The sequence below is a fragment of the Stegodyphus dumicola genome, chromosome 5 (assembly GCF_044657685.1).
Source record: "Stegodyphus dumicola isolate Sdum_Otavi_A_Nest chromosome 5, ASM4465768v1".
NCBI classification, from domain to species: Eukaryota; Metazoa; Arthropoda; class Arachnida; order Araneae; family Eresidae; genus Stegodyphus; species Stegodyphus dumicola.
Genome location: NC_140772.1, coordinates 20,584,425 through 20,610,667, shown reverse-complemented (window position 1 = coordinate 20,610,667; position 26,243 = coordinate 20,584,425). Strand labels below are relative to the sequence as shown.

At 35.3% G+C, this 26,243-nt stretch overlaps 1 protein-coding gene across 7 annotated transcripts in view; it reads left to right on the top strand.

Moving 5' to 3' along the window:
- Positions 1–26,243, top strand: part of LOC118182387 (NAD kinase-like) — a 216,648-nt gene that overhangs the window by 87,547 nt on the left and 102,858 nt on the right. Inside the window, exon 1 of one of the 7 annotated variants that reach the window (XM_035351768.2) lies at positions 25,677–25,947. The exons of the other annotated variants lie outside the window; for them this stretch is intronic. The gene's annotated coding sequence lies outside the window, so the exon portion shown is untranslated. Of the gene's footprint in view, positions 1–25,676; positions 25,948–26,243 lie in introns of those variants that run through there. 7 annotated transcript variants of the gene reach the window in all.

The following is a 26,243-nucleotide window of genomic DNA, read 5'->3' as shown; positions in this document are numbered from 1 at the left end:
GAACCGAATAGAGCATTAATTATAAATTGACTTGCATTTTTCGATTTAAAAGATGCCTCAAAGCCAAAAAATCATGTCATATTTAAGAAAGTATTTTAGGAAGAAGCTCTATAGATAGAAAAGAAATAATGCATAATTTTAATATTAATAATACAATAAACTTTGATCTTAATTTTTGTACCTTAACCGAATAAAATCGAATTACCTTAATTTTTTTTTCTAATATAATTAACGAAAACTTGTGAAAATATTTCATTCAAATTAAACCATTCTGAAAAAACTGTTCTGTGAAAAGTATAGCATTTAATTCCGTTCAGAATGAAATGTTGTTTTCACATACTTAGGACTCTTAAGTGTTGTAGATTACGACGTAATTACAAAATATTTACATCCGAACGCGTCAAATCCCATAGAACTCAATGGTAAATGACCCAATGTTTTGGTCACCACGTAGGGATCGCCGGTGCTTCAGAGCAGGGTACGGGAGAAACTTGTTTAGGGCGACTCCAACTTACTTCCTACCTCAATGGTTTATTTAAGGGGGCTTATACACCTTAAACCCCTTATGATCTTCGAATATGTGACTGTTGCAAGAATTGGCATATTTTATTTATTTTAAAAGCAATTACTTCCAACTTTTTACAGCTGACTACATAATATAGCTGCTTTAGAAACTAGTAACCAGAAAGTGTGTGTTGCCACAAATATTTTTGTAATTTAATCCGCTTTGTGACAAAAGTTTTCATCATGTTTCTACCTTGCGCGCATGATATTTTAAAAATGGCTAATGGTACATACTTGAAATTTGATGGAATTCTTTATTTTCTAACTGAACCAAAAATTTGATGAATATTTTAGTACTAAAAAAAATTATACTCGAAAACATTACAGATTTTTTTAATAAAATACATTTTATAAACTCAACTCCAAATAAAATAAAAATTTAACATGAAATTCTTAGAATTTTAGGTTCACAGTAGTTTCCAAATGTTATAAAAGCTATATATTAAATATGGAATTAAATTATGCAACAGAATGTCTTAAACTATGAAAAAGAAGGTGGAAACTTGATGAAAAATTTTGTCACAAAGCGGATTAAATTATAAAAATATTTGTGGTAACAGAAACTTTCTGATTACTATTTCAGAAAGCAGCTATATTATGCAGTCAGCTGTAAAAAGTTGGAAGTAATTTCTTCTAAAATACATAAGTTATCCCAATTCTTGCAACAGTCACATATTCGAAGATCTTACGGGTTTTAAGGTGTATGAGTCCCCTTAATATAAGTGTATATTATATAAGTGTGCTACAAGCTTAAAATGAATCTTCAGTACGAAAGGCTACAAGTGGAGTTTGTGTACTTATTTATAAAAATCTACTGTTTGGGAATCATAATGATAAGATATCAAAGAGTAAACATTGATCAAGTTGGCACTGAAAGGGCCCTCGGAAATGTTTGTTTTGTTTATTTAAGAAAGAAAGAAAAAAAAAATAAGTAGAAGTGAAAGTTGTAGTGAGTTCGACTTGAATGCCCGGTTCTCTGGGGGCTGATTGACAGCTTTTTGGCTTCACCTCTGACCGCTGAGTGTATGCGCGTACTTTTTTTTTTTTTTTTTCTTTTCTGTTCCTGTTTTGTTAAAACTTGTTTCTTGAAAGATGTCCTCGTCTTGCGCGTTGCTTTACGTTAGGCGTTGAAAGTGATGAAAAGGGTGTTCGACGTCATCGCCTTATAACAAGTTTTAATCAAGGCGAAGCGACGACAGTATTTCATTTCTCCCCCCCCCCCCCTTCTTTTTTTTAGTCCAAAGGGATTTGAATCCCGAAGGACTATTAGTTTCGTTTTGGCATTTTGCGTCGGACTCATAAATGTCGGTTCACTTTTCAAACTGTTGCCACAAAATGTTAGAGTCCTGCATTATATTTGAAGAAATTAAATAATGAAAAATCTGCATAAATGTATGTATATTTCTCGTATTGTGATAAAACAACGGTACATAGAGTCATCGAATTTTGAATAACGTAATCCGCCAACGAATATGAGCATGTGGAAGACCAAATTTGAAATTTGAAATTTGTTTTATGATCGATTTCCTATTTTTTAAAACTTTGACGAATTTTGGTTAACAAACTCAAGGATTTCAAAGCCAGCAATGGCAACGTTGTGAAGAAAAAACATTTTTATCTTCAGCGCGTGAGTCTCTGTATCGGAAATTCTAAAGATATGCTCGTTTTAAAACTATTTTGCGATATTGCTGTTGCACTGGATCTTATGGTTTAAGTGCGAGGAACATGATATTTAATAAAGAAAGGTAACACACAAAATGTTAAAAAACGCCCCTTTGGACGTAATTTAAAATCTGAAACATTTCAGATTTTTTTTTTTTTTTTTAAATTTTATTTTTTTTTAGGATACACACGACTCTGTATGGAAGAAGTAATTTGCTTGTTTATTTAAAGGAATAAGGCAAAACATGTGAGGAGACTGCTTAAAAGAAAGTATGCTTTTGTCAATCGATTTAGAGGAAAACTGGTTCGTATTACATTATTAACAGGGAACATCTATGTAGCCATTGCATTCGTTTGTATTAGAAGCAGTGTTCAGTGGTATGCAGGAAGCAGATTTAGAAAATTTTGCATTTTTCTAACTACAATATGGCTATTTGAAACCTATTTTCTATGACATTTACGGTATGATACAGGGCTTTTATTAATAAAAAATTTTACCAGATAACTTGGTAGAAAGAAAACCCGGTACACCAACTTTCGAATTAACTTACGTCGATGAGTAAAGGCCCGTCCACACGAGTACGCTCGCGACGTAATTGCCACTACATTTTCTTCGCCGGCGTAGAGGTGCGTCCACACGACTATGTTAGCGACGTAAAATCACAGAACAAAACGTAATATCGCCGGCGAAAAGTAGTCCAAACGGAGACGCGAGCGAAGTCTGTGTTTAGCCAAAAGAATTATTGAAAAGAAGAAAATCATCTGTAAAACATATTTGTTATTACATATAAACCCATTAAAAAATCTGATGTGTACACCACATGACTTCCTTGTATTGGAATATTAAATTATACGCATTTTTTCTTGCATTTCATTTAAACTTATTGGATTGAATTAAATCTACTTCGCCGACAGCGCATAAGCCACAATAGAATAAATGCATTCTTTAAAATTCACTCTAGTATTTGTTTGCCATAGCGACACTCTGGCGCTAGATTCACTTAACAGTATTAATAATTATATAGCAGTTAACTTATATAATAATTATATAACGGAAACTAAGTTAACTGTTATATAATCCAATAATTATATAACAGTTAACGTATATATTTCGTTCATATTATAACTCATAATGCACACAATTTATATCATTTAAAGAATAGAATTATCTAATCGTTGCCGCATGTTCTATTCAAATACTATAATAAAGCTAGAATGATGCATAAAAGAAATTAAGCAAACAAAACAAAAAAGAAACAGTTTTTCACAGACGATCGAGTATTTCTCATTCAATTAATTTAGTTCTCACTTCGCGAGAAGGCAAAAATACATAACAACTCAAAATATCTATATTAAAAATTACGAAGTAAATCTCAAACACTTATTTCCTCGAAAAAATTCCAGAAAGAATTAAGCATGATTTAATTGGCAATAATAAATGAATGCGTTATCTTTGTTGTTGCGATGCTAAGTTTCTCTAGATTGGCAACAAATCCACTAGTCTCCTGTTATGTAAACATCAATGGCCGCCATTAAAAAAAGGCTTAGCGGCACTTAGACAACTTTAAAATGGTTGATAATTCTAAAAATATTGCACACAGATTTACTAAAGGCATAAGAACCTTAACCGGAAGATAAAAACAACATAATACAATCATTTTTAAAGCAAAAAATGTACAATTTACAAACATATAAGAGTAAAGAAACTGATATCACTGAGCCGGGTAACAGAGTGGATATATATAAATGTATTTATATACGTTTGGTGCCGCCGATTGCAACCAAAATACTAGGTACACATCTACATGTTATAGCAGTCCTATATACAAAATTGCAACGTTCTGAGGCTACTCGTTTTTTGAGTTATGAGAGATACGTACGTACGTACATACGTTCGTACAGACGCCACGAAAAATTCTCTTCAGAATTAATTTTAAAGCAGTTTTGTAATTTTTTTGAAGGAAAAGAGTATTTTATTCTGTCCTTACGTGCAGATATTACGCAAAAACATCGTTAAATCGCATTCGATAGCGGTCAAAATGTATATTTTCATTGAAATATGCTTCCTGAAACTTTTCGCGATTACATTACTTCCTTTTTACTTCGTACAAGGATGTAAAAAGGATTCTGATCCCATCAGTCGGCAACAATATGATTTTGTGCTCTTTATTTATAATGAATAGCACTTACTTGCCAGCTACCATACTTAGAATCGCTCTCACAGAACTACATCGCTCAACTCCTGATATCGCTCATCGAGAACAAATGTGTATGTGTGTGTGTGTATTTAATTATGGCAAAGCACACGAGGGCTATCTGCCTAAAGGGAGGGATGCCTTTCGTGGAGGACTTTCTAAGGGAAACTGGCTCGTATACACGTTACACATGGGGAAAACCACGAAAACGCCCATGCAGCCAGCCCGTTCGCGGGATTCGAACCTCAGACCGGTCTTTACTGCTCGGCCGCTGGTGGGCAGCGAGAACAAATGTCGCAAGTCTTTAGGTGTAGGTATTGATTTAACAGCAGCAAGATTTCTATCAAAGAATCTTTTTCGGGATTTATTGAAATACAAGCTAAAGATGCAGTCTCAGTTGAAAATATGATTTTGGAAATATTAAATTCCGATCAGAGTTCATTAATAAACTGTAAACCAAAGGGTTATAACAACGCTGCCGTGATGTCAGATCATATATGTAGCGTTCAGTAAAGAATTAAGGAAAAAAATGAAGCATTATTTGTAAACTGTGATAACTAGTCATTAAATTTGGTAGGATTTACTGCAGCTAAGCAAGGTCCAGTCATTGTAACATGTTCTGGAATAACTGGAAACATAAGGTCGTTCAGGGACATCTCGACACCTTAAGCGAAAATTATGAATAACTGGTTCACATTTAAGGATTTTATCATTTATTTTTACAGAAAATAATTATTCCTGTATTAGTAACACATTATGAAAAATTGGCTTACCTGAAAAACATCATAGGTCATATAAATGCAATGAAAAACATAAAAGCCAGATGTCCTCTTCTCCCTTAACTGCGGAAGATCTCGGCAGGTATCTACGGGGCGGCAGGTACAATTCAGAATAATGGTTTTTTTTTTAAGAAATAAGGACAACGCAGTATGGAAAAGAAAGATTGACGGACTAAATACAGATTAACAATGCAACAATATATAGCCTCCTTTTTAACTATGTACATTTGTTGCATGTAAACTGGGGTTGATTCCCATTTTGTACGCACGCCTCATGGAACCACGTACTACACTCTCCAACTCATTTCACCCACTTCTGTCCGACAGTATCATCAAAATTGTACCCACCGCACTCGCCACAGTAATTTTCACTGTCTTCGAGATCCCTCGAGGTACTGGGATGAGTTCCTCCTTGACGTGTAGGTCCCTGTGTTGGTTTTTTACTGCGCAGTTGACTCCTGTATTGTGCGGATGTTATAATGGCGGATTCTTTTTTTTTTTTCTCCTATTCCGTACACAGTGGTTGTCTTCTACTGGTACAGGAGATAATTCCGAAAATGATGTAGAAGCTGATGCGGTAGATGGTGATGATGACCTCTGGAGGTTATCGTCTTCCTCTACCATAACTGGAATGGTGCCATTTGTAGTAAATATGAGTTCGTATTCAAACACATTGTCTTCCAAAATATCGGGATTGTATGGATATATTCCACATTTTCGAAAGCCGTTGGCAAAATTGCCTGACTCGACTGTCGAGATCTCCCCGTAACCTATTGTCAAAATCTCCTCAAGTTACACATTTATATGAAAGATGGCAGCACCCCCCCCTCTGACTGGCTATGAAAACTTTTTGTGTAGACATCCAGGTTCCTGAATGCCTGATCTCACTAGCCAGTCATTTGGAAATCGCCAAAAATCGAAGCCACCGTCCACATTTATCATCGCTATCGAAGCCAATCTTATACTTTATGCATTGCAAACTATGAAGAACTTACCTGAAAGATTATTAATATTTATTTTCTTGATCACTCTGTGACTTTACAACACTTTCGATTCACAATGACGAAATACACTCTTAGGTTATTCCAATACAGTTGTTTCCATATGCGACAGCATGGTGTTGACCACTCTACTAAGGGACTTCCTTAAAAGTGTCGAGATCTCCCAAGTGTCGAGATGTCCCTGAGCGACTATATAGCTCTTTTACTCACATTCAACATTTCGAGGAAAATTTAAAAATGCTTTAAAGAAAATTGTTAAACATGAATCTGAAACAAGATGGAGTGCCAGAGAACAAACCGTTAGTGTTACTGTCGATGGATGGAAGAATTAGTAGAGTTATTAGAAAAAATAGCAGAGTCAGTTCTAATATAAATGACACCAGAAATGAAGCTTCGGTTTTATAGCAAAATATAATGAATTTTAATTTCATAACCATTTCAGACATGAACTCTTAAGTGAAATGGATCGAAAGAAGGCCAAATTACAAGATCCTAAAATGAAGTTTAAAGAAGCATGGGAAAAATGGATATTGATGCAGCAATCCGTGCTAGAAGACGCCGAAAAATGCTCGAAGAATTGGCTAGTGATGTTGAATTTTCCTCAGAAAGTGAAATTTCTCTCATTACAAAAAGCGTTCCTGATCGTCTGCAGCAGGAAATAAGTACACGATTAAGTGATCTTATTTCCAAATGTGGATATTTACTGTACGTTGAAAATTTATTAAACAAAGATAATGTTGATAACGATCTTGAAAAGAATTATAAAATTTTGGATGAATTTTATAATATAGATTTTAATGAGCCATAACTCTATGTCGAAATATGTGACTGCAAGATGTTACTCCACAGTAGAAAAGAAACTGAACCTAAAACTTCATTAGAGCTTCGTATTTCATAATGTCGTATGGATGCAATGTTTTTCAAAATCTGAGAATCGCACTTCAAATACTCTTTACTATTTCAGTGTCAATTGCTAGCTGTAAACGTTCGTTTAGCATGTAGGGTTTATATTTATTTTAACTAACATTTATTTTAAGTTTAAACTATCTTTCCTGTCAAGCCTTACTTTCCCCTGGAACTGCCAATGCCAGAGTATGTAAATTTTAGTAGAACGCGCAAGGATTCAAATTATCAGCGGAAGTATTCTGAGTTAAATAGAAAGGAAACGAGTTCAAGGTGTGCTGTTCTTACTTCACGAGCGCGGAGGTAGTTAGCCAGAAATTGAAGAACCCCGCGTTTCGGCCTGTGTGCTTGCCTGGAAGTATTGTTAATCGTTAAACGTGATCTTCAAGTTTGCTGAATTAGCAGCGGTATTATAAAACGCGGTGAGGTTAGTTACATTTAGAGAGCCTCGTAGTTAGAGTCTTGTCTTTAGTTTCTTTTCACGTTATTATTTTTATTTGACCGCCAAGTTGGCGCAGTTTGTGAGCGTCAAGAGCACGCACTTGTAATTTATTACGTTGAATAAAAAGGGACTTAAACCCTTAACAAGACTCTGTCTTTTATCCAGTTTTCACAGTCACCTCTTGGTTGCGTGCAAGTTGGAGGCGCGCAACGCTACAAGCAAATTAAGATTAATTTTGGCATATGTACGATCAACGATACGACAGCATCGCTTAAATGATCTAGCACTTTTAAATATGAAAAGAGAAAAATTTGAAATGATCGACTTTGGTTAAGAAACTGATAAACTGACTTCATCAAAGGCAGGAAAAATGTATGCATAGTGGTAAATTATATTAATGTATTATAGTATTATATTATCAAAATTAATAAATATAAATATATATTAACTTTTTTCATTGTTTGAAAACTGAATGTTTTTAAAACAATTGTATAAATATGCAAAATAAATAATGTGTTTTTAACTAATTCTAGATGAGCGTATGTCTGATTTTTGACACAGACACATATCTGAATCTATAGTCTTGATTTTTTTAACTAGAATTTGTTTTTGTCTCGAATAATCTTAGCCTGTCATCGCAGAAAACTGTATAGCATTTTGTAGAAGGTGTAGTTAGGTAGTGACTATTCGTATGTATTACTGGGTATTTTTAAGACAGAAAATGCATTTTATTGTTATTAGTCAAAAGGAGATTTGTCCCTGAAGGAATATCGTTTTCGTTTTGCGATTTTGCGTTGAAAACTTTAAAAGGCTGTATCACTTTTCAAATCGTTGCCACCAAATATTATCGCCTGTATTATATTTGAAGAAAGTAAATAATGAAGAATCTGCATAAATAAATGTTTGTATTGTTACGAAATGTCAAGGCGCGGTAAGATATCTTCCCCGGAAAGCAGTTTTAGGGTTGTCATAAAACGGCAAGGGAAGGCAGGGTTGCCATATTTGGCGAGAAAACGCCCATTTGGCGACAAAATTGGCGATATACCATGGACGGATGGAGAACCTTCTGGAACGAATTCTTACCGGTTTAGCCCAGAATGTTCTCGAACACAAGCCGAGAGCTATATAAACCCTGCCGGTTCGCACTCAGTTACTGTGTGTCTCGTCTAGCGAGCTGATAGTCAGTCATTGAGTGTCTCGAAGTCTAGCGCCGAGTTGGTCGTCGACTGCATCGAAGAGTCTCTTAGTATATCGCGGTTTGTGCATCGTCGAGAGCGTGTTGATCTCCGGGAACGACTGAACCGAAGAGTCGGGAGCCGTGCTCTATGTATGGCGAGCTGTAGCATGGAGAGTCTCGAGAGTACGTGGAGTTCCGAGAACGACCGAGCAGAGTCAGGAGCTGTAGTTTGCAGTGAAGCTGTCTCCACTGCGATAGCCTGATAAGCTGAAGGCTGTGTCGCTGATCGTGTCAGCATGTTTATAGTAATTTCATCGACGACTGTAAACCTGTTTTGGAGCTGTCCTGACAAATACTGACCAATAAAGCGTGCTTCGATACTTCATCAAGTGTCATCGTTATTCACTCCAGATCCACACGAACCCCGTACGAACGTGAAGGAAGAAAATAACGTAACAACTGCTGTCAGAGGAAAAGAAAAACGCAACATTGTGATAAAACAACGGTACCTAGAGTCATCCAGTTTTGAATGACGTAATCCTACTGCGAATATGGGCTTCTGAAAGTCCAGATTTGAAATTTGGAATTTGTTTTATTATCATTTTCATATTTTGTAAAACTTTAACAAAATTTTGATTGACAAACTCAACGATTTAAAAGCGAGCGAAAGCTTTAGCGCGCGGAACTGTGTATCGGAAATTCTAAAGATATGCTCATTTTAACATTATTTTGCGACATTGCTGTTGAACTGAATTTTATGGTTTAAGTGCAAAGAACATGATGTTTAATAAATAAAGGTAACACACAAAATTTTAAATAATGGCCCTTTGGACGTAATTTAAAATCTGAAACCTTTTTTCAGAAAACCTTCAAATTTTCTTTTCAACAAAACCTTCAGATTTTCTTTTTTTTCCTTTTCTCTTTCTTTTTTTTTTTTTTTTTTTTTTTTTTGTATTATTTTCTTATTACGGGTATATTCTATATATTATATTACTACATGTTTTTCGGAGGGGGACGCAAAAAAAGTATCAAGCCCTCGGCGCAAATTATGCTCGCTAAGCCACTGTACTTTACCTGAAAGTATCATAGAAAACATATCACATATTCTGATTTCGTGGCCAGGCCTTGGCCTACTTCCACCCAAGTTATTATTTGGCAGAAAAAAAAAAAAAAAAATCATCTCTCCCGCATTAAATAAATAAATAAAAAGGAAAAGACCTGGGGGGGGGGAAATTTCAAACTATTTTGTTCAGATAAACGTACTATACGGCATTAGAAATTTTTTTTTCCTCAATTAATTACGGTAATACTGATACTCCAACTAGGCGATTAATTCCAGCCAATATATGAATCAGTTTTCTACATGTAATCAGGAATTGACTTCTTCGAAATTTTGCAAATCGAATCTTCTCATTTTCTCGATCTTCATCAAATAACATTTAAAAAGCTCTAAAAGGAAAGTTCCTTCTGAGCCCTGAGCAGCTACGCCCATTCGAACTTATTCCATTAATGCTTTTCCTCGTCAGCTAATACTGCTTATTTTTTTTCCTCATCAGCCCTCTCTAATATTTACGTGTCGTTAATGAGGAATCGAACAGGCCTCTAGAAAACATCCCAATTTTCGATAGAGAATCTCGCCCGCTGGAGATAAAAATGTTTTTTCTGTACAACGTTGCCATTGCTCGCTTTGAAATCGTTGAGTTTCTTAATCAAAAATTTATTAAAGTTTTACAAAATATGAAATAGATAATAGAACATATACGAAATTCAAAATTCTGGCTTCTAGGTGCCCATATTCGAGTGGAAGATTACGTTCTTCAAAATTTGACGGCTCTAGACACTGTCGTTTCTTCACAATGCGCGAAACATACATACATTTATGCAGATTCTTCATTATTTAATTTCTTTAAATGTAGTACAGGGCGATAATGTTTGGTGGCAACAATTGAAAATGTGATACGCCATTGTAGTGAATCGAAGCAAAATGCCGCTTCGAGAATAATAGCCCTTCTAGGGCTGACGCTCCTTTGGACATACCAACAACAACAAATATATATTCCTTTTACAATTGAAATTTTGTTATTCCTGATTTAATTCCAGTCCCCGTTAAAACATTTTTAACAATTAACATTCAAGTTACTTCGAAACATCTTTTAAAATAGAACTTACTAGTATATATTCACTCTTTTAAGATAATTCTACTATAATTAAACTTAGGAGATAATATAATCAATTAATCAATATTATTTAGTAAATAAATTATATATATATATATATATATATATATATATATATATAATCTGAAAGGTTTCAGATTATATATATATATATATAATCTGAAAGGTTTCAGATTTTAAATTTCGTCCAAAGGAGCCTTTGTTTTTAACGTTTTATGAGTTACCTTTATTTATTAAATATCATCTTTTTCGAACTTAAACCATAAAATTCAGTTCAGCAGCAATATCGTAAAATAATTTTAAAATAAGCATATATTTAGAATTTCGGATACACAGTCTCGCGCGCTGGGGGTAAAAATGTTTTTTCTGTACAACGTTGCCATTGCTGGCTTTGAAATCCTCGAGTTTGTTAATCAAAAAGTCAAACGTTTTACAAAATATGAAACAGATAATAAAACAAATTCTAAATTAGGGCTACCAGATGCCTATATTCGGTGAAGGATTACGTTATTCAAATTTTGATGCCTCTAGGTACCTTTGTTTTATCACTACCGAAAAATTCGCCTCTTCACGTCAGTCAGTTGGGTTGCCATACAGGTTTACTGTTTCGCCAATTGGCGGTTTTCTCTAGAGTTTTTGAGTTTGTATCGCCTGTTTGGCGCTGCCGCTGCAGTGGCAACAATTTGAAAAATGAACGGACATTTATAGTGAACCAACGTTAAATGCCAAAACGAAATCAGTAGTGGTTTTGGGAAAATTGACTCTTTGGGTACTATTCGGTTTCGAGAGCCGTAAAAAATCGGCAAATTATTGCTGATGCCAATGCTGCCAAAAGAATTACGGTAACCCTAATAATTGCGGCAAGAAAGGAAGCATAATAGTAAATAACTACCTAAGATTGATGTTTTAATTTAGATGAAAGGTTAATTTCATATAATACATTTTTATTATTAAATTTATATAAAAAAGGCTAAACATGACTGAATGGAAGCATAAGAGTAAATAACTATTTTAAATCATTATTATAATTTATATAAAAATTGCTAAACATAAGTGAATGGATGCCTGCATCGCTATTTCGCTATCGACTTATCGCTAAAGCATAATTTCATCTCGTTGGTTGTTCAAACATAATTTTCTATTATGAATGATGCCTTTTCTTTGAAAATATTCTCGGTAAAGTGCAGAATCGCTCAGTTATTTGTTTGCCGCTTTTTTCAAGGGTAAAAACAATTGCATTTTTGTCAATTTTCTTTTACTTTAAAATAGGTCGATGTGTACATAGATAAAGTCAAGGGTGTGCGCAGTGCCATTTTTGCGTAATTCTAGGATTCTTTTTAAAGTGAAAATAGGTCTATGTGCACATGGATACCGAGTATCTGCAATTCTTAAAAACGCGTCAAGCAGTGGGTGATTCTGCACTTTACCCAAAATTCTATTGCCGACTTTTTGTCATAGTCAATTTCCAAATTGTTAAATTCATAGGATATCAAAAAAGGATTTAAAATAAAAAAAACTCAAAAAAAAAAAAAAAAAAAAAATCTGAAATGTTTCAGATTTTAAATTACGTCCAAAGGGGCGTTTTTTAACATTTTGTGTGTTACCTTTCTTTATTAAATATCATGTTCCTCGCACTTAAACCATAAGATCCAGTGCAACAGTAATATCGCAAAATAGTTTTAAAACGAGCATATCTTTAGAATTTCCGATAAGAGACTCACGCGCTGGAGATAAAAATGTTTTTTCTGCACAACGTTGCCATTGCTCGCTTTGAAATCCTCGAGTTTGTTAATCAAAAATTCGTCAAAGTTTTAAAAAATAGGAAATCGATCATAAAACAAATTTCAAATTTCAAAGTTGGTCTTCCACATGCTCATATTCGTTGGAGGATTACGTTATTCAAAATTCGATGACTCTATGTACCGTTGTTTTATCACAATACGAGAAATATACATACATTTATGCAGATTTTTCATTATTTAATTTCTTCAAATATAATGCAGGACTCTTAACATTTTGTGGCAACAGTTTGAAAAGTGAACCGACATTTATGAGTCCGACGCAAAATGCCAAAACGAAACTAATAGTCCTTCGGGATTCAAATCCCTTTGGACTAAAAAAGGATTTAAAAATTAAACTAATATTTCAATGGCGTCTTAAGAAATATAGAACTATATAAACTTACGCTTAATTTCACATTGCGTAAGTTTCGCTGCAATTTTCTTACGGCCCTCAAAATAAAATAGTACCACCCTTTGAAATAAAAATATGAAGCCTTTCAAATTTTATATTACGCCCAAAACGGCGTTTTTTTAAACGTTTTCTGCGTTAGCTTTATTTATTAAATATCATGTTTTTCGCACAAACCTTACTAAAATCCTTAACTTTTTGAGTGACCGTTAAAATCAGAATCATTTAAGATTTTATAATTGCTTTTTCATTAAGTTTTGAAGCTAATAATAGTAATTTAGAAAATACATATAATCAAATGTGATTACACTGGGCACGATGTTTGACTACTGGTCGCCGCCTCCGACCGGGTGTTAACCATGGGAAGCTTAGATGTCAGCTGGTCGGAAGTTACTAGGGCTATGATAGTGAGATGAGTATTAATAAACTGATCAAATGTAGCTTGGAACTTGTTAAAAGATGACAGTACACTTTGTTTTGTAGAAGACTTTGAGCACACAAATCACTTTGAACACACAGGGAGTGGCAAGACTATAACGGCGTTGTATGTGCAAAGTTAAATTTCAGCTGGGCATAAGCTAAAGACATATAATTTAAACATATGGGCAGGTGATAAATAATCAAATTGGAAGTATCGATTTAATACTGAATTGTGTAAAATGATGAAAATATTTTATTCCGTACAGTACTGCCACTGTTGCTTTCAAGTCGTTTAGTTTGTTAATCAAAAATAGTTTTACAAATTAGAAATTCAAAATTCGGACTTCCAGGCACCCATGTTAAGGTGGAGGACAATGTTATTCAAAACGTACCGTTGTTTTTTCACAGTACGATTAACATGCGTACTACATACATGCAGATTCTTCATTACCTCATTCAGTTTTTAAAGATAATGCGGAAAGATAGTTTGGACTAACAAGGAAAATTTAAAATTTATATATTTTGCTATTTTACTATTCAGCTGAATTTTATGCTGTGTAAGTTCGAAGAACATGATATTTAATTAATAAATTTCCCACACAAAACTTAAATAATAAAAAGATAAAAAAAAGTTCTGCAAGCCATCTTACTAAAAAAAACTGTACATTGATATTACAACCTGAGAAAAGACTGAAAAAGTAGAAAAATGCATTCTAGCACTTAACACTTCATCTGGAATTCTAAATACATGCTACTTTTAAAATTTTTGTAATTTTGCTATTGAATTGTATATGGGCGTGACTGAGATGAAAACAATTCTTAGTAATAAAGTAAAAAAGAAGAAAAAAAGAGGGAGGTTTAGCAGGAGTAAGTATAGCAGCAGATTGGTAGAGTGTGAACTCACCGAGAGACTCAAAAACTTAACAAACCCTTTTGGGCGACCGTTGAATCTGAAACCTTTCAGGTTTTTTTAAAATTTATTTTGATAAGCTCATTTACAGTGTCTTAGAAAGTCCTTCATGAAGGCATCCCTCCCATTAGGCAGATAGGCCTAGTGTGCTTTGCCATAGTTACATACACCAACACCATCTACAGTGCGACAGTGAGCAAAAAGTTTAATAAAAGCTCATAGCTGAACTTCAAAATCTAGCAAACGGCCTGGCTGCATGGACATTTTCGCAATCTTCTCTATCTGCAGCATAAATACGGTTACGAAATAGACAGGCGCGGTGGGATAATTTCCCCGCAAAGCAGTTTCAGGGTTGCTATAAAATGGCAAGGGAAGGCAGGCTTCCCACATTTGGCGAGAAATCGCCCATTTGGCGACAAAAGGGGCGATATGCCATGGACAGATGGAGAACCTTCTGGAACGAATTCTTAGCGGTTTAGCCCAGAATGTTCTCGAACACAAGCCGAAAGCTATATAAAGCCTGCCGGTTCTCACTCAGTTACTGTGTGTCTCGTCTAGCGAGCTGATAGTCAGTCATTGAGCGAGTGTCTCGAAGTCTAGCGCCGAGTGGGTCGTCGAGTGCATCGAAGAGTCTCTTAGGCTGCGTTCAGACGGCGACGTAAACGCCATAGAGGCATAGTCAAAAAAGCATAAAATACGGGAGTTCCGTTCACACCTGCGAGAACGATGTGTAAGGCGTGACCAATGCGAGAAGCTAAATTTGCGCATGCGTGAATGTGTCTATAACTTTCCAGCGCTCTTCTCCTGCTCGATTGATTTCCTGCCTTTGCTCTGCTTGTTTCGTGACAGGGAAATCTTCTGTAGAACACCGCTTCGTTTCAGCTTCGCTCTGATTGGTCAACGCTTATCCCAAACTTCGCGTAAAGTTGAAAACTTTGAACCCTATGCCACGAGCCCTAAACCAGATTTTGTGACGTAGCACAGACTGGTTGCCTTGGCAACGGAGTTCGGCTTTAACCACTTATGCCCTTTACGCCCCCGTCTGAACGCAGCTTTAGTGTATCGCGGTTAGTGCATCATCGAGAGAGTGTGTTAAGCTCCGGGAACGACTATACCGAAGAGTCGGGAGCTGTACTCTGAGTGTCGTCGAGTGCATCGCGAGTTGTAGCGTGGAGAGTCTCGAGAGTACGTGCAGCTCCGAGAACGACCAAGCAGAGTCGGGAGCTGTACTGTAGTGCTTTGCCGTGAAGCTGTCTCCACCGTGATAGCCTGATAACCTGGAGGCTGTGCCTCTGATCGTGTCAGCGTGTTTATAGTAGTTCATCGATGACTGGAAAACGTGTTTTGGAGCTTTTGGATCTTACTGGCCAATAAGTGTGTTTCGATACTTCATCAAGTGTCGTCGTTATTCACTCCAAATCTGCACGAATTCGTGAAGAAGAAAACGCAACAATACGAACGTTTCTCTTAGTCTTTCACGAAATCCAAAATCTTATGATTTTTATATTTCCTTAATCTTTAAATTTTGTAAAAATATTTTGGACATTTAGTTGTCAACTGTTTAAAGTTTTCAGATTTTAGTTTTGAGAAAAATTAATATTGCAAATTTTTGAATGGAATTTCACATAGGCTTTGACGAAATATCAGTTTACGTCAGTTTTCAGATTCCGAATTGTATATTGTTTTCTTTTGTTTTAAAACTATATGTTACGCAAGTAGACTTTGACAATTATTTATTTTTAAATCTATAGAATTATAGGATACGATTTTTCGTGTAGAACTTTCTACTCTGTAAAGGTGACAAATAATGACATCAACATCTAAATGGGATTCAACTACACAATTGACTGTTTCACTTATTTTTCAATCACCGTTTCACGTCACATCGCAGCGATAAAGCGATTGCTCATAAATTATTGTCGCTTCCTACCGGAAAATGCAGAAAATAAACAGAGTAATTTGCCTCGTTATAACTTTCTTTTTTAAAATTGCATTTTTTAGAAAATTAAAAATTTTATTTTATCCTTTGTTGCATATCACTTCCTTGTACGAAGTAAAACAAATATTGTAATCGCGAAAAGTTTCGGGTATCATTTCTCAACGAACATATCCATTTTAACCGCTCTCCAAACTATTTCAACATGTTTTTGTGTGATGTCTGTATTTACGGACGGAAGAAAAGATTGTTTTTGTCAAAAAGGATTGTAAAATGGATTCAGAAGATATTTTTTTTTTGACGCCTGTACACACGTACGTACGTAAGTATCTCGCATAACTCAACAACTAGTAGCCTTAGAACGTTAAAATTTTGCATATGGGCCCTGCTTTTAATATATAGCTGTACACTTCCCTTTTTCGTTGCAATCGACTGTACCAATCGCATATAGATTGGGAATATCTATATCTATATCTATATCTCTATATATATTTATTCCTATATGTTGGTGAATTGGGCATTTTATGCTTTAAAAGTGATTGAATTATGTGGTTTTTAATGTTCTGATTAAGGGTTTTATACCTTTAGTTAATCTGCATGCAATAGCTGTTGAATCATCAGTAATTTAAAAGTTTAGGTGACAAATAGTATCATTTGACTAAGCAAGTTTACAAGTTTCATCTCTGGAATTTGTCCTCTGATGTAGATTGGAAAACTTAATTGCAGAAAGTAAATGATATCGTGCTGATAATTAGAGGAATTCATGGCAGCAAACTCTAAAATTCTAGTTCTAAAACTCAGAATAAACATAATTTTCCTATGGAGTAGGGATTTTAGTTTGTGATATTGAATACATTTTTGAGATAACTGTATACAGTTTTAGTTAACGGTAACAAATGTTCCGCTTCCAAAAGTTGTTTTTCATTATGTGGAGAATTTAACAAATCGTTTAAAATATTCTGTTGTTTTATCAGAGTTCATTGCATGTTTGCAGTGAATGTGCCGCTTTCGTTATAATGGCTTCATGCTCTCCGGAATCAAATTTTTGTTGAAATTTACGCATTTTGTTTCACATCATTGTGATTATACCAACAACTGTATTTCGACAAGAATTTCCGTGATTACACTCATGGTCGGAAACACAGTTGCAGTTTGAAGGAAGGAAGTGTGGGATTAAAATGTTATTTGGAAGGGTAGAAGTCAGGAATAACAATACAAGATTAAAAAACAATAAATAGTGATGTGGTAAATATTTGTTGCACAATAAAAGTTGTACGACAAATAGTGTTTGTTACGTAACTTACCATAACGTTTATAACTCTTAATGGGACTTCGAGTCGCCATTATTTAGCTCGCGTTTTGCCGTATGTTGCGGCGGGGAATTGCAGAGGTTATTAACATAGTCTCCCGTTAACTGATCCTATGCAAATTGGCTTTTGGTTGTTATTTCTTGTAGATTTTGTGGTACAATTGAATCCAAACATAACACACATCCATCTGAACATGCGATGCGTGACAAAAGAACGTAGTTCATCTTCATCATCATCTTCATCTCATCATCATCAATTGTTTCGAATTACCTGCTACCATTCAGTATGACTACATGATACTCTCCAGAGTCACCAGTGCAGTTTGTTATGACTTTGCTGTGGTTTCAGGACCAGCCGACGTTACGATCTAAACACCTATGCTGCAGCGACATGCAACCGTCTGCTAATGTTACCAACACTCACAGAATGCTGCAAGGAAGAACTTACTGGCCTTTGAGTGTCCGCAACCGTGACAGATGGACGCTCGTACACGTTGGACAATTCTTCATTGTTCTCTCATTGTTTCTTGTAGAGGTCTCTGAGAGTCTATTTCCATGAAGGCGTATTTTCCTGAAGCCAATACCGTCAACAACATATTTACAGTAACATCCACCCTATTGATATGGACGCAGTACGATGACAGAACATTCACCTTAATGAAGTCCTACATTGTGACCTTTCTGGAAATCGTTAAGTTGCTCAAATTGCTGGCAGATTATCTCAAGTCTAATGACTTAAACAAAAAAACTAGTCACAATAAAAATAACGCACACCAGTACGACGTTTTAAATTGTGGCACGAATGATGACAATCTTTTGCCCTGCTTACGCCGTTTGCAGTAACATCCACCCTATTGATATGGACGCAGTACGATGAAAGAACATTCACCTTAATGAAGTTCTACATTGTGACCTTTCTGGTGGTGGTGTATTTAATTATGGCAAAGCACACTAGGGCTATCTGCCTAAGAGGCGGGATGCCTTTCGTGGAGGACTTTCCAAGGGAAACTGGCTCGTATACACGTTACACATGGGGAAAACCACGAAAACACCCATGCAGCCAGTCCGTTCGCGAGATTCGAACCTCGGACCGAACTACCAGTGTTCAGCGACTTTACCGCTCGGCCGCTGGTGGGCCGTGTGACCTTTCTGGAAATCGTTAAGTTGCTCAAATTGCTGGCAGATTATCTCAAGTCTAATGATTTAAACAAAAAAACTAGTCACAATAAAAATAACGCACACCAGTACGACGTTTTAAATTGTGGCACGAATGATGAGACAATCTTTTGCCCTGCTTACACCGTTTGCACGGATGAAGATGAAACTTAAATCTTTTGCTTGTCTAACAATGACAATGTCGCGTGTATTGCTGATTTTATTCAAGTAGGGATTTTTCTCTTGTGGGTTGGTTCACTTTATTTTGACAATGAGGTTATTTTCGCGAATATTAGGGTATTTTCTAAGATTTCGCCAATATAAGATCTTTCTAGGAATGCCAAAAAAAACCTGATAATCATGTATGTTTTGACTATTATTTTTAAAGTACTATTTTTTTTAAATAACTATATTATAATTTGACTATTATTTTTTAAATAACCATTAGATTGCTTTTGTATATAAATAATTTTTCTGTTAGATTTCATTAGAATCTCCGCTAAAATTCGCTACAAAGTAACCCTATTTTAAAATATCCAAATTGGAAATTTGAATTATAGTAAGTTTCGCAAGACTTCTGCACTAGAAGGGAAAGGAGTTTCTTGGAAGTATTGTAATCCCGAAAAACTTCAGGCAGCATATTTCAACGAAAATATCCACTTTGACCGCTTTCGAATGCAATTTAAAGATGTTTTTGCTTGATATCTGTACGTAAGGACAGATTAAAAGATTCTTTTCCTCCAAAAAAAACTAAAAAACTGCATTAAAATGGGTTCTGAAGAGAATTTTTCGTGGCGTCTGTACGAACGTATGTAAGTACGTGCGTACGAACGTACGTACATACAGGGGTTGGACAAAAATATGGAAACACTTTTAAAAAAACATGTTTCTTTGCTTAATATGGTGTAGGAAACCCGTTGGCATCCAAAACAGCTTGCAGTCTTCTCAGAATGGATAAATACAGTTTCTGTATGTTTGCCAAGGGAATATTATACCATTCTTCCTGCAAAACGGTGGCAAGTTCAGATAACGATGTTGGCGGTGGATAACGAGAACGCACTTTCCGTTCCAATGTAGACCACAAAGGTTCGCTAATATTCAGGTCTGGTGACTGTGGTGGCCAGGGGAGATGGGACAACTCATCCTCGTGCTCAGAAAACCAGTCCTGGACAATGTGAGCTGTGTGAACGGGGGTTTTGTCGTCTTAGAAGACACCATCACCATCGGGGAACAATGTTTGTACCATGGGATGGACTTGATCGGCCAAAATGTTCACATAAGTCTTGGCAGTCATGTGCCCTGACACAGTTATCATGGGGCTAGCAGAGAACCACGATATGGCTGCCCAAACCATAACAGAACCCCCACCATGTTTCACTCTTGGCAACAAGCAGTCTGTATTATAGGCTTGAGATGGCGTTCTCCAGACGTAAACTCGGCCAGAAGTGGGAAACAATGTGAAAGAAGACTCGTCAGACCATATTACTCGCTTCCACTGCTCTATAGTCCAGGCTTTATGACTTAAACACCACCTTTTCCTGTTACGGGCATTAGCATCACTGATGAATGGCTTTTCAATTGCAGCACGGCCAGCAATTCCCTGTTTATGAAGCTCCCTTCTAATTGTTTTGGTACTCACAGGGTTCGGTAACACAAGATTCATTTCAGCAGTAACTTTTGCAGCTGTGGTCTTCTTATTTTTCGTCACAATTGCCCTAAATGATCGTCTGTCACCATCACTCAGGACACACTTTCGTCCGCGCTGTGATTTAGCAGATGATGTTTTTCCGCTTTTCAAATATGCGTAATAAATCTTCGATACAGTACCTCTTGAAACACTAAACACCTCGGCTACCTTGCTTACGGAAGCACCTACCATACGTGCTCCAACAATTTGCCCACGTTCGAAGTCTGTTAACTCTGACATAATGCAATGACAACCTCACATAACAGTACTCCGACAACAACTGAACTGTTTAGCACATTTACGAAGTTGTATAGGTGGCGTCAGTAGTCAAAAACGCCAGCGCCACCTACATATTTCATTAAAATCAATCTTTCTTTTCAATCTTTCAATCAATCTTTTTTTTTTTGCATTTCACAAGGTGTTTCCATATTTTTGTCCATCCACTGTATCTCTCATAACTCAAAAACGAGTAGCCTCAGAATGTTGAAATTTTGTATATAGGACTACTATAACATGTAGATGTGCACCTCGTATTTTGGTTTCAATCGGCCGCTCCAAACGTATATAAATATATCCACTCTGTTACCCGGCTCAGTGATCTCAGTTTCTTTACTCTTAAATGTTTGTAAATTGTACATTTTCTGCTTTAAAAATGATTGAATTATGTTGTTTTTATCTTCCGGTTAAGCGTTTTATGCCTTTAGTAAATTTGTACGGAATATTTTTAGAATTATCAACAATTTAAAAGTTGTTTAAGTGCCGCTAAGCCTATTTTGATGGCGGCCATTGCTTGTTTACATTTGAAACAGCTGAGTAGTGAATTTGTTGCCAATCTAGAGAGACGTAGCTTCGCAACAACAAAGATAAACGCCTACATTTATTATTGCGATTTAAATCATGCTTAATCCTTTCTGGAATTTTTTCGAGGAAATAAGTGTTTAACATTTACTTAATTTTTAATAATTAGTAATTTAATTTTTAATAATTAGTAATTTTTAGTAGAAATATTTGAGTTTTTATGTATTTTGGCTTGTCGCCAAGTGAGAACTGAATTAATTGAATGAGAAATACTCAATCGTCTGTGAAAAACTGTTTCTTTTTTGTTTTGTTTGCTTAATTTCTTTTATACATCGTTCTAGCTTTATTATAGTACTTGAATAGAACATGTGGCAACAATTAGATAATTCTTTAAATGATACAAATTTTGTGCATTCTGGCTTATAATATGAACGAAATATAATACTGTTACGTGAACCTAGCGCCAGAGTGTCGCTATGGTAAACAAATAGAGTGAATTTTAAAGAATGCACTTATTCTATTGTGGTTTATGCGCTGTCGGCGAAGTAGATATAATTAAATCCAATAAGTTTAAACGAAATGCAAGAAAAAATGCGTATAAGTTAATATTCCGTACAAGAAAGTCATGTGGTGTACACCTCAGATTTTTTTCAAAACGTGATTTTTAACAAAGAAAATCTGTTTATGTACACTATAATGTACAAAAACGATCTGTATATGTATAATGTAAAAAAATTGTAGAAATAAATCGTAATATTTGTCTAAAATAATGGTATTGAATACGTTTCCGGCATTTTATGGGTTTATATCTGTAAACTTTTATTAAAAAATGTATAGAAGTATATTTATTTATTTGCATAACATTTCTTTAAATTTTATACTTTAGAGACATTAGGTATTTTTTATAAGCAGGAGAGATGAAAAATTAGCAATGTCTTCGCCGAGACTCGAACCACGAACCTCTCGAATATGCGCCGAGCATGCCGGCCATTACACCACGAAGGCATGCTAAGAAGGCGGGAGAAAAACCTTATGTATTCTGCGTTTGAAAGGAGGTAGGACGGGATTAGGAGATCCAGTCGCCAAATCCTGGTGGTTGAGAATCATCATCCACCACCTTTTTTAGTTCGGGCGCCACTGTAGAGTCATTAGGTTGTTTCGAAGCTGGAGACATGAAAAATGAGCAATGCCCTAGCCGGGACACGAACCACGGACCTTTCGAATACGCGCCGAGTGTGCTGAACCGAAGGTATACTAAGAAGGTGAGAGAAATACATTATAATATCTCTATTTGTTGTAGATATTATTCTGCATCCCATTTGAAATGTTAAAACAAATCCTCGAAAAATTTAAGCAAAGATTTTGTGTACTTTTTGTCTGTGTGGAAGGAGAGAGAAAATATCTCATCTCACGCTAAGAGTTACCAAAGCAAATTACACTGCTAACAACTTGTTGATTATTCAAAACATTACGCTACACCAAATCGCTCGTGCTGGCTGGTCCTACCGTAATGCAACTATACATGAAGAGCCTGGCATAAAACCTATTACTGTATTTATTGCAAATATTTCTAAAATAATGTTTAACAGAATTTCCAGGGTTAACAACCCCTCAATTCCAATGCTAAATTAGTTACAGTTAACAGAAGACCGCCTGGAGCCGTTGATAGACATTTAGACTGATTATTGTATTCATTTGTTGTGCTTCTATTCATTTTACTTGTATACTGTTATAAGCTGTTAAAACATGTGTTATTCCTGTTTGTGTTATTATTTGTGTTTTATTATTTGGAACAAGCTTGTAGTTTTCTGTGCTCTGCTGCTTTCTTTACTTTCAGCCAATAGTTAAGCTTCCACCTGCCAATCATTAAATCTTCAATCACGTATACCATTTGATCCATCTCATCGCTCTCACTTTTAGTGCATTTTATACAAGCTTCGACATTGATGGACATGCGTCATTTCGTATAGCCTTTATTATGAACATTTTGCCATAGTTTTTTTTTACCGTACATGGACTTGCTACAACGATTATTCCGCTTATTATACACTTATATTATTTATACGTTATGTTTTCATGCTACTTTTATCACATATCTTATTAGATTGAGATAGGGAACCCATGTTTCGTGGAATGCGGCCACTTAAGAAGCTAACGTTGATTCTTTGAGAATACAAAACTGCGGACGTAAATGCAAATATTATGGGAAAAAAAACTTGAAAAAACTTAGACATAATTCCTCCTAGTAGAAGAGGTTTCACAGAAGCAGTAAATGTAGGGTTTTGATAATATTTCTTCCGAAATCTTGGATAATACGTCCTGTATCATCTCAACAAGGTATTCTGGAAGAGATGAAAAACGTACTTTTCAGCTCACTCGTTTAGAGAAAGCAATGTTTCGCAGCCAAAGATCCTATATACAAGTTTAAAATTCAGGCACGAAATTAGTGAAAAATTCAGAAACATCTGAATACTCAAAGCAAAAATGCGCAATAATACACAGGCTGTTCGCACATTTTTTAGACGATTTTGGTAAGCGGTAATAAAAAATCGTTTGCTGCAAAGGAAGTAATTGCAATTGTACTATGTTTTTAAAAGTCAAAATTATCGTCTGTGGCTTGAAAGTTTTGTTTTTATTCAAAATGGCGAATTTAACAAAGCAGTGGTTCGAAGGCTACATTTACGCTCTTTCCGAAGAGAAATATGCATACTCCGTTATCCAAAAACGATGTGAGAGTCATGGTTTTGTGATATCTAAAGCGTCGATAGGTAATATCATCAACAAGAAAGAAAAAAAACGTCAAATTGGAGCCTCGAGTGGGACAAAAATTCCAAACAAGTATCCAAGGGAAAAACGGACATCTTCGACTATTGCAAAGGTACGTTGTTTAATGCTAAAAGAAAATCCCCCTAGTCAAAGGACAGTTGCAAAATCATTAAAATGCTCGGTGTCCACTGTAAACAAAATGATAAACGTTGATTTAAATCTTAAGAAAGCGAAAAAACGCAATGTGCATCGTCTTCTTCCAAAGCATATCGCTCAACGCAGGACACGCTGCAGAATTCTATATGAGAAACACTTATCCAAAGAAAAAAGGAAAACAATTGTCACAATAGATGTAGCATGGGCGTATTTAAATGATTGTAACAAAAAAAGAGCCATTTATTATCATAAAAGGGGAGAAAAAAATTTAAGTACATGGTTCAAAGAATCGAAAGAAAGTTTTTCTAAGGGATTCATGATTGTTGCTGGTTTTTCTTATAACAGCAAGTTAAAAATAAAGAGAGTGCAAAAAATGCCGATTAACTCCAAATACTATCAGGAACATATTTTATCGCCAATTTTTCTGAATGAAATACCATCGCTTTACCCACAGTGCCATCCATCTGTGAGACTCCATCAGAACAAAGCTAGCAGTCACACATCAAAATCCACTGTCAATTTCCTAAACGAAATGGAACAAAAATCTGGTATCAAGGCCATACCCTTCACTGATATCCCTACTAAATCTCCCGATGTGTCACGTATGAAGTTTTGTGCTTTCGGACTTTTAAAAACTGCATTATCCAATCGTTGTCCCAAAACCCTAACAGGACTGGAAAGCTGTTCGAGAGGAATGGAATAGAATACCTCTTCTGCCACTTCAAAAGGCATTATTATCCTGGAAATTGCGGTGTCGAAAGATAGTTCAGAATAAGGGATGTCAAATAGAACATTTAAAACACAAGAATTTTATGTAATTTAGTTTTGTGAATACAATATACATCGTCTAAAAAATGTGTGAACTGCCTCTGTATTTTTAATTTATTGTTTAATTTAATCTAGCTTCTGATAATAAATGTTGCATTATATATTAATTTTCTTTTGCTACTATTATTATGAAACAAATTAAATTCATCAACGGCTATTATTATTATGGGGCAGATGAAGTATTAAAGTTTTAATTTTCGATAATTAACCTGTTACTTTCTTTAAAATTCAAAACGTTTATGCAGTGACGTTTACGCATGTCGTGCAAACTGTGCATATTGCAACTGGTTTGTCCGGAAAAGTTTTTTTTCCACTATTCTGACTCAAATAAGGTGTTTTATAGCTTCTCAGCGGTTGGTAAGAGAAAGGAAATGACTAATTACGCTTACGTTTCGCTTTCGATTCTTATGGAAATGATTTGTAATTCTCAGAAATCGTGATGACTAATAGGGAAGACGTTTTTACATTTTTGCAGGATTCTGATGCAACAGAAATTAATTATATTATAAATATTATTTTCAAGGATGCAGTATAATAGGCCTTTCATTTTCTCACCAGCGGCAACTTTGTTTTCCTCATAAAAGACATTTTGAGATTTAGCATGAGGATTTTCCCATTGCTCTCGTATTGCTTTAATCATGTCTTTAGCTGGGGTGTAAAAAGTCCTTTTAATGCACATTTCTTTTAACCGCTCGAAATAGCAGCAGCCCATCGATGCTACAATAGGATACTTTTTCTGAATATATGAAAAAAGTAAAATAGAGAGACAGTATGGAAATTTGGAAAAGAATGTGATTCATGGCTTCCCGGAGAAGATCAGCTTTTTCTAGGTCGCGTAAACAAAGAAGTGCATCATCTATATTAAATATACTACACGAAACATTTTTTAACGGTATGTAAAGTTTACTTTTCTATTCTTTCGATTTTTTTTTAAATTATAATTTCCTTTTGCATGAAAAACCAGTTACATCCTTTGTCAGAAAATTTCTAGGACAATTTGTCTCATTTCTCAGTTTGCAGTACTAAAAAGGAACAAATGATGTATTTTGGCATGTATTCTTACTTGACATGACCTTGGTCATATTTCCACGCAAACTTATTAGGTGGTAGGGGCAGTGCTTAGCAACACGCTGTTTGGATTGTTGTCGCATTTGTTAAGGTTGTCAGGACTTGTGTTTCTCTTGATTT